Raw genomic sequence first — 10,912 nt, forward strand, 5'->3', positions numbered from 1 at the left:
ATTTACAAGTGCTGGCTTATTCTAAACATAGATTTTTTTAAATTGTTATTCATGTCGGTACTAACGATGTCCGGCTTCGCCATTCAGAGATCACTAAAGATAATGTTAAAGAGGTGTGTGAACTTGCAAAAATGACGTCAGACACTGTAATATGCTCTGGCCCCCTCACTGCTCATCGTGGTGACTAGGTTTATAGTAGTGTCACTGAATGGCTGGATGTCTGAGTATTGTCTGGAGAATAGCATAGGATTTATAGACAATTGGAAGAGTTTTTGGGGTAGACCTGACTTGCTAAAGAGAGACGGGCTCCATCCTTGCAGGGAAGGTGACGCTCTCCTCTCTAGTAATTTGGCTCATAGTCTTAATAGTGATAGTATTTGACTAATTGGGGCCCAGGTCAGGAAGCAGACAAGCTGGTTAATCCGAACGTCTGCTAGCTGCCTTGAGATGTCACACAGGTCACATAAACTACAACACATAGAGACTGTATCACCTAGATATCATATAGAGACTGTGTCTGTTCCCCAAACTACCAAACACAAAACTCTCACAAAATCATTTAGAAAAAAATGTATTACGGTCAAACTTGAAAAAAAAAGATAAACATCATATAAAGGTAGGGCTACTAAACATTAGATCTCTTTCTACCAAAGCACTAATTGTAAAATAAATTATTACAGATTATAGTTTGTATGTGCTCTGTTTCCTGGCTTAAACCGGATGAATATATTAGTTTAAATGAACCTACTCCCCCATGTTATTGTTATAAACATGAGCCTCATCTGAAGGGTCGAGGAGGAGGTGTTGCTACAATTTACAGTGACGTTTTTGGTGTTACTCAGAGGACAAGATATAAGTTTAAGTCTTTTGAATTAATAATGCTTAATGTGACTCCGTCAGATATAAATAAAAATCTCTGTCATCTTTTGCCCTTGCTACAGTATATAGATCATCCGGTCTGTACTCTGGTATCCTTGGTGAATTTGCAAATTTTCTGTCAGATCTAGTAGTTAATGTAGATAGAACTTTAATTGTTGGTAACTTCAACATTCACATAGATAAATAAAATGACACATTGGGATAAGCATTTATCGATATTCTCAACTCTATTGGAGTCACACACAATGTGACAAGATCAACTCATCGCCATAATCATACGCTAGATTTAATTCTGTCATATGGGGTTGATGTTGATACTATAGAAATTCTACCGCAGAGCGATGACAACTCAGATCATTACCTCGTCTCTTGTTTGCTGCGATCAGCTAATGTCACTCAATCTACACCATGCTATCATTCAGGTAGAACTACTCTTTCGACCACTAAAGATAGTTTCACTAATAAACTTCCAGAATTGTCTCAAATACTCAGTTAGCCAAAAAGTCTTGAAAAACTTGATGTAATAACAGAAAATATAAATAGTCTTCTCTAGCACTCTTGATAGTGTTATTAAAGAAAATTAAAGAAAAAGGCCCCGCACCATGGTACAATGATCACACTCATGCTCTAAAGAGAGCAGCTTGGAAAATGGAGCGCAAGTGGAAGAATACAAAATTAGATGTATTTCGTGGTGCATAGAAGGATAGTGTCTGTAGCTACAGACAGGCACTAAAAGCTGCCAGGTCAGCATATTTTAGCAAACTCATAGAAAATAACCACAACATTCATAAGTGTTTATTCAGTACTGTGGCTAAATTGGTTAGGAATAAAACATCGACTGAACCAGATATTCCATCACAGCACAATAGTAATGACTTCATGAATTTGTTTACTGATATAATTGAAATAATCAGAAATAAAATTGGAACTATTCAATCAACTGTCACAGCACTTCAGAAAACAGTGTCTCATAATTTTCCTCACAAGCAACTTCAATCCTTCACTGTCATAGGTTGTGAAGAGCAAACAAATCTTATCAAAAAAATCAAAAGCCACAACCTCTTCTTAATTTTATTAACTCCTTGCTATCCTTGGGACATGTCCCAAGAAACTTTAAAATGGCAGTTATCAAACCACTTATTAAGAAGCCACAGCTTGATACTGGAGAATTGGCAAATTACAGACTTCAAATTTACCATTTATGTTGAAAATACTAGAAAAGGTAATGTCCTCCCAACTATGTTCATTTCTACAGAGATATGATATATATGAACAATTTAAGTCAGGATTTAGGCCCCATCATAGTTCAGAGACTGCACTTATAAGAGTTACAAATGACTTGCTCTTATCATCTGATCGCAGCTGCACTTCTCTTCTAGTGCTTTTAGATCTTAGTGCTACCTTCGACACAATGGATCACGACATTCTCTTGAATAGGCTGGAGAAATATGTTGGCATTAGTAGACTTGCATTAGCACTGTTCAGGATGCAGACACACTCACTCAGTTTAAGTCTAGACTAAAGACTCATCTATTTAGCCAGGCATACACCTCATTTATCCATCAACTCACAATTAGGCTGCTTTAGTTAGGGCTGCTGGAACCAGAAACATCTATCATGATCTATAACTCTGCATAAAATTGAATGGCTCACATACTGAAAGATAGCGTGGTGTAGACTGAGTGACATTAGCTGATCGCAGCAAACAAGAGACGAGGTAATGATCTGAGTTGTCATCGCTCTGCGGTAGAATTTCTATAGTATCAACATCAACTCCATATGACAGAATTAAATCTAGCGTATGATTATGGCGATGAGTTGATCTTGTCACATTGTAAGTGACTCCAATAGAGTTGAGAATATCGATAAATGCTTATCCCAATGTGTCATTTTATTCATCTATGTGAATGTTGAAGTCACCAACAATTAAAGCTCTATCTACATTAACTACTAGATCTGATAGAATATTTGCAAATTTACCACGGAAACCAGAGTACGGCCCAGGTGATCTATATACTGTAGCAAGGGCAAAAGACGACAAAGATTTTTTATTCATATCTGACGGTGTCATGTTAAGCATTATTAGTTCAAAAGACTTAAACTTATATCCTGTCCTCTGAGTAACACCAAAAACATCACTGTAAATTGTAGGAACAACTCCTCCTCTACCCTTCAGACGAGTCTCATGTTTAATAACCTGGGGGAATAGATTCATTTAAACTAATATATTCATCCGGTTTAAGCCAGGTTTCAGTCAAACAGAGCACATCCAAACTATGATCTGTAATAATTTCTGTTACAATTAGTGCTTTGGTAGAAAGAGATCTAATGTTTAGTAGCCCTACCTTTATATGATGTTTATCTTCATTTGCCCTTAATCACATTTTTTCTAAATGATTTAGTGAGAGTTTTATGTTTGGTTGTTCAGGGAACAGACACAATCTATGTATGATATCTAGGTGATACAGTCTCTGTGTTGTAGTTTATGTGACCTGTGTGACATCTCAAGGCAGCTAGCAGACGTTTGGATTAACCATTTTGCCTGCTTCCTGACCTGGGCCCCAGTTAGTCAAATACTATCACTATTGACTATGAGCCAAATTATTAGAGAGGAGAGCAGCACCTTCCCAGGAGGGATGGAGTCCGTCTCTCTTTGGCAGGTCAGGTCTACCCCAAAAACTCTTCCAATTGTCTATAAATCCTACACTTTAATCCAGACACCACTCAGACATCCAGCCATTCAGTGACACTAATATACTGTAAACCACAATGAGCAGGGATGGGGCCAGAGCATATTACAGTGTCTGACATAGTTTTTGCAAGTTCACACACCTTTAACATTATCTTTAGTGATCTCCGACTGGTGAAGCCGGACATCGTTAGTGCCAACATAAATAACAATTTTAGAAAATCTACGTTTAGCATTAGGCAGCACTTGCAAATTTGATCTGATGTCAGACGTTCAAGCCGCGGAAATGCATTTAACAATGGTGGCTGGAGTCTCTATTTCCACATTCCTTACAATAGAATCACCAATTATTAAGCCTCTTTTGAAATGATTCTCAGTGGGTGCATCACTGAGTGGGGAGAATCGATTGGAAACCCTAACAGGAATGGGAGAGTGTTGTCGATTTGCTGAGTATGCTGCAGAGACGTCACCCAAACACACTGCTGCGGGGGCTCTACATACGGAACCAAAGTGTGTGTGTTGCTCGTTGTACTACCCGCATCCGAAACAGTATCTACTGACTTCTCTTTCTTACTGACCTCCACTAGCATTCAGATGCATGTCTCTAACTCATTAATCTTCTCTGTCAGCCTGACTAATTCCTTACATTTATTACACGTGAATCCCTCACTGCTGATGGAAGAAGCTATAGTAAACATGTGGCATGCAATGCAGAAAGAAATAACATGAGCAGATGCCATGACTTACCACACTTGTTTGTTGTTGTTGTGGTTGTTCTTGAGTGGCAAGGGATTGAGATCGATGTGGTTAGATGTGGTTCCTAATCAGCAGGGGCCTGATGTATAAACGTTGCGTACGCACAAAATGGGCATTTAAATGTGCGTTAGCAATTTCCCACGAACATATCGTGATTTATAAAAAATAAACTTGCCGTAAATATGTGCGCACCGTCCGGATATTCTTGACTGTGCGTTCGCAGTTTTTACTGGAGTGTGTGGAGTGTGGAGCTGGACAAATAATGAACTGAACAGACTGGTTATAAACTCTGATTTTCATTTAATTCACATTTAGAATAAAATAAACTATGTAGTTAAGCACTTGAAACAGAAGTAATCGTTAAGCCAATAGAAGGCTATATTATTTGTATGTAACTAATTAAAAAGGTATTCCAATATAAGCTGTAAAAGGGAAATATTGGTTTGGGATGTGCTGCGTTTGGAGAACTTTCCCGTGTCATCATAGAGTAGGAACATACAGTAACTAAAAATGACAGCGAAGATTTCTTAGTTTGAGATATTTTCTGTTCTATTGCAATCATGTACTGAGATAAGTACAGCATTTGGATAAAGATGATCTGTAATGTGATGTGCACTTTGACTCTGACTGATGTGAAATGGCTAAGTAAAACAGACAGTAGCTATAAGACAGGCACTGCTGTCCACATTCAGTAGTCAAACAGATCATTGGAGAGACATGTCTCATCAGAAACATTATTGTACAGCTGCAAACAGGTACAGCAATGCACATAAAATGTGCATCAAATGTGCTGCCTGCTCCACTTCATCCTGACCCTCATCGCAATGAAACCCTTACTAGTCTAATAAAAACATCATGAAAAGTACATTTGCCATTCAGCTGTATATAAATAAAATACCAGTCAAATATAAAATCTTAGTAGTCCAATGATATCAGACAATGCTGCACAAAGAATTTTAAAAATTTTCATTTTGTTTCCAGTACTAAATATTTAACTTCTCAATAAAAACACACTTAAAATGATTTAAAAGGTTTTCTGAGAAGCAAAATTGCTTAGGTTAGATTTATGTCTGCAAAGATAAAAACATTTCACCAAGGGTTATTCAAGATATATTCTTTGTAAACAAGTTCATATCTTAATAAATAATGTTTCTTCATGGTGCAGCATCTAACCTTTGGGCACATGTGACATTTACAGTCTTATCTCTTATAATACAGTTTCTCGTACCGTTAAACGCAGTAATCACATGTATGGATAGTGAAATGCATATGGTAATTGTATGCAGATGAGGATATGCATAGTAAAAACAGGCGTTGTACACTCCATATATGGTTGTTTTGGAGAGGAGAAGGGGTGGGGAATGAATCACGTGCATGTAAGCACAATCTTTCGCTAGCTGGGATTTATTAAGGGAACTATGCGCAGGTTCTGGTGTACGTACAGTTTTATAAATCTGCCTTTTGTGCGTACGCACACTTTAAGGATGAAATCTATGCAAAGTTTTATACATGAGGCCCCAGATGTTTGAGATTGATGCAGTAATCAGTGTAAAACACACTGAATAAAACGAATGCATGAGGCGTGAGATGTAGACATGTGGGAAAAAAGAAAAGAAAAAAGAGAGTAATGGGTGCGTACGGTAAAATACACGCAGTTGAAACCATAGAAAAGTGGAAAAACCCGAAGTACATGGTAAAATGGCAAAGGATAAAATGATGAACATGAATAAGCGAGAATAAGCAATGCGAAGCAGGCTAGGCGCTACAAACACAGACTCGTGCAGCGTATTACTGGGGATTAAGTTGATTCGGGACCAGTGTGTACCATCCTCAGACAGATGGACTGGTTGAACAGTTTAATAAAACATTTAAGAAAATGATTCTTAAAATGCTCAGAATTGGGATAAGTGGCTTGAGCCCCTATTATTTGCAGTTCGAGAGGGCCCGCAAGCCTCCATGTGATTCGCCCCATTTGAATTACTGTATGGATGCCAGCCGTGTGGCGTGTTGGACGTCCTAAAAGAAAATTGGGAGGAGGGTCCTTCACAGACTAAAAATGAAATTCAGTACATTCTTTTTTTTTTTCTCCCAATTTGGAATGCCCAATTCCCAATGTGCTTTTAAGTCCTTGTGGTCACGTAGTGATTTGCCTCAGTCCGGGTGGCAGAGGACGAATCCCAGTTGCCTCCACGCCTGAGACCGTCAACCCGTGCATCTTATCACGTGGCTTGTTGAGCGCGTTGCCACGGAGACATAGCGCATGTGGAGGCTTCACGCCATCCACCGCGGCAACCACGCTCAACTCACCACGCGCCCCACTGAGAACGCCCCACATTAGCGACCACGAGGAGTTTACCCCATGTGACTCTACCCTCCCTAGCAACCGGGCCAATTTGGTTGCTTAGGAGACCTGGCTGGAGTCACTCAGCATGCCCTGGGATTCGAACTAGTGAGCTAGCGAACTCCAGGGGTGGTACTGAGCTACCCAGGCCCCAATTCAGTACATTCTTGACCTGAGAGCAAAACTCCACACACTTGGGCGATTATCACAGGAGCATTTGCTACAAGCTCAAGAACACCAGTCCCTACTGTATCATGGAGTACTCGGCTGCAGGAGTTCGCACTGGGAGATAAAGTACTTGTATTGCTACCAACATCGAGCTCCAAATTACTCGCCAAGTGGCAAGAGCCCTTTGTGGTCACACAGCGAGTTGGGGAAGTCGACTATGAGGTCGAACGAACAGATAGAGGTGGAGCATGGCAGGTGTATCACCTCAATCTCCTAAAATATTGGAAAGAGGAGGTGCCCGTGTCTTTTGCAACAGTGATACTGGAGAGGGAGGAGCTTGGACCGGAGGTGAATCTAAAACACCAAAATAAAGTCACCCCCGGTCCCTTGTGTAGACCACCTCTCACCGTCCTAAATCACGGAGGTGGCCAAATTACAAATGGAATTTCCTGACTTGTTTTTGTCTCTGCCTGGTCATACGAATCTCATAGAACACCACATTGAGACAACCCAAGGGGTAGTGGTATGCACCCGCCCCTATAGGTTACCCAAACATAAGAAACAAGTGGTATGGGAAGAAATTAAGGCCATGTTTGAGATGGGATTAATAGAAGAATCCAACAGTGACTGGTCCAGCCCAGTGGTTCTAGTACCTAAGGCTGATGGGTCTGTTCGGTTCTGCGTGGATTTTCAAGAAGTCAATGCGGTGTCTAAATTTGACGCATATCCGATGCCTCATATTGACGAACTGTTAGATTGGTTAGACGCAGCTCGCTTTTATTCGACAATGGATTTGACATAGGTATATTGGCAGATCCCCTTGACTCCCATGTCCCGTTAAAAAACTGCATTTTCCTTGCACCAATTTGTGTCCCTTCCGTTCAGTTTGTTTGGGGCTCCAACTACGGCTCATAGACAGAGTCCTCCACCCACACGCGGCATATGCTGCTGCCTATCTTAATGAAATCATCATTTACAGTAATGAATGGAAGCGGCACATGCAGCACCTAAGGGCTGTCCTGAGATCACTGTGGCGGGTGGGGCTCATGGCAAACCCAACGAAATGTGCAATTGGGTGGGTGGAAGTACAGTATCTGGGCTTCCACTTGGGACATGGGCGGGTGCATCCCCAAATTGATAAGATCGCAATTACGACTTGCCCAAGACTCAAGACCAATAAGGAGGTGAGACAGTTTGTGTTTAATTATTTGACTGTCACCAGCCTGCTGACTGATCTTACTAAAAAGGGAGCGCCAGATCCGGTCTAGTGGACGGAGCTGTGCCAACAGGCTTTGACTTTGACCTTTTGTTTTACAGTCCGATGTGTCGGATAGGGCATTGGGAGCCATGTTGTCTCAGGCGGTCGAGGGAGAGGAGAGTCGAGGTACAGCACCATTGAGAAGGAATGTTTGGCCATCAAGTGGGCTATCCTTACCCTTTGGTATTACCTCCTGGGATGGGTTTTCACCCTCTGTTCTGCCCAAACCCCGCTCCAGTGGCTCCATCACATGAAGGACACCAATGCATGGATCACCTGTTAGTATCTGGCTCTTCAGCCGTTTAAGTTCGAGGTGGTCCTCAGACCGGGGGTGCAGATGGCTGTCACGGACTTCCTCTCTAGAAATGTGGGGGGGTGGGGAGTAGGGGGCAGGCCAGATGGCTCTCCAGCCTGAGTTGGGTGATGGGGGTATGTGGAGGTAGGGGCGTGGTCAAGCGCTGATTTGTGAATGGAGAGCAATAAATAGTTACATCTGTGGGCAATTTTAATAACAGCTGTTCTGTGTTGCAGTGAGAGACGACAGTGATAAAAGGGAGCTGAGAGTCACAGAGGAGGAGAGGAGTGATACACGCTTGCTGTGTGTGTGCTGTGTGTGTATATGAAATGTATTTGTGACACTGAAAGTGACTTGTTTAATAAAGACGAGAGAAAGGTGGAAATTCGTCTGGTTCCTCATTTTACAAGTAAATTAAAGAACCTGTTACACTAGGGACCTGAGATGCAAATTAGCATGTGCTATAATCTTAATGTACAATGCATCTTTTTTGTTGTTGTGCTGAAATTATGTTTTTGTACTATCACTATACAAATAAACCAATAAATAAATAAATAAACACATGATCAGCTTTTTACTGCGCATTTTGAATTCAGTTGTGACAAATCATGCTGGAGTTTGAGTCAGAGTTAAACAAGGAAAAGTGAAAATGCATTCTAGCGTTACGCTGGTTGTAGATTACAAAAGATGATTGCATGTTAGCATGTAATATTTACACTGATTCATAGCAACTAGCTCTCCTGCCCTTTGCACGATCACCTACGCATTTATCAACAATATGAGTTGCCAGTTTCCATGTTGTTTGCCTTTGCGTGCAGACCTATATTTAAATTTGTTGTTAAGGAAACACACAATGGAATAGGCCATATGAGTTGTCCAAACTTTAAAAGCATCAAGGAATTCTAATGAAACACATATTCACTGGACTTCTTGGCAGCTAAATTCATTACAGAAATGTATACACTGAATGTGAATGTGTCCTAACATGCTCAGAGCAAAACATAGCAATGCAAGTGTAACATTCATGGATATTTTAGAGTTCAGATGTCAAAGCTAGATATTTGAAACTCATGTTATGTACAGATACACAAAGAGGGATCAGAATGTTTCCACATATTAAAGTTGTGGTGCTATTTTGTGGTTGCAAACGGGGCAAAAATGTTAACAGTTCCACTGCATAGAAAGAATGTTTTATTATTTTTTTTGGTTTTGTTTGATAAATCTTCGAAGGTGGCTTTTCCAGAACTGTTGTGTTCGCTGGAAAAGACGGCGCCTGGTTCTACTTTCTTTTCTCTTGTATAATGACAGCACTTCAAAGTGATTTATGGATAAGACAGCGGTAGACAAGAGAAATGAAAAGCATCTAACCATTCAGGAATGTAAGCGCAGTGTAGTTCTAGCGGGAAGACTAGCAGCTGTACATCGCACCATTAGCTAGGTAACTCTTAGCCAATGTAAGTTTGCTCACAGTCTATCACATTGCTGTTTCAGTGTGCTAACATGGCAACCTCCACCACCCCACCATCACCAGTCAAGTCCCGTCCTGCATGGGGGCAGGCTCCTCGCCCCTGCCTCCTATCTCCGGCAGGATATGACGGTTCGGAGTACAACTTCTTCGGACCGCCAGACGGGGCTTATGCCAAAGAGAGACATTACATTTCTGTTTTATATCATCAAATAAATGTCATCTTAAATTTCACTCAAGTCTGCGAGTCTTTCTGATAGAAATGTTGTTACTTCAATAGTATTTTAAATCACACGCAAGTGCAGTTAGTTGCATTATTAGAGCTTAATGACCATATAGCCTAACATTTTTTTTTTTCTTTTTTTTTTTTTACTAAATTACCAATTTAAGGCTTGTAGTTGATCTAAGCAAATATTTTATGTGCTTCTTAAACTTTTGGTTCTTATTAGCAACAGGTGGAGCAAATTGAAAGTTGGCAACTTTTTAAATGTTTTAAATGAGCACTGCTGAATTACCTTAAAGGGGTTATGCTGAATCAGTAATATGTCACATTCCATTATCTAATATTTAGCTAGTACCGTTTGATGTAAAAAAAAAAAAAAAAGCCATGTTGGTATTCATAAAAAAAAAAAAAAAAAAGTTTATACTGCGACACTCCGCATGTCATTTACAGCAAGTCAAGTTCTTTTTTTCTGTTTTCTCTGTTTTCTTTCTCCTTTCTGCCATAAAAGGGCCTCTTGCAACTTCTCCTGTGATGTATTCAAAGTGGTGGTTTGACATGCTGTCAGTGACAGATCTCTTCACCTTGTACTCTCTCTCTCTCTCTCTCACATACACACAAACCTGCTGAGGTGTGTTTGTTCTGGTCTGAGGTGTGTGTGGTGTGTGGGACTCCCCCTTCGTGTGTGTGTTTGAGGGGAGAAGAGGGGAGGATGTGACAAAAGGAAACAGATAAGTGCCATACTCAAGAGAGGACAGGGAGAAGACATGAGACATTTCTTACTGTAACTGCCTTTTGTTCAGTTACTGACATTTATGTGTTGATCGTACCACAGTTTTAC

This window comes from Myxocyprinus asiaticus, chromosome 30 (assembly GCF_019703515.2).
Source record: "Myxocyprinus asiaticus isolate MX2 ecotype Aquarium Trade chromosome 30, UBuf_Myxa_2, whole genome shotgun sequence".
Lineage (NCBI taxonomy): Eukaryota > Metazoa > Chordata > Actinopteri > Cypriniformes > Catostomidae > Myxocyprinus > Myxocyprinus asiaticus.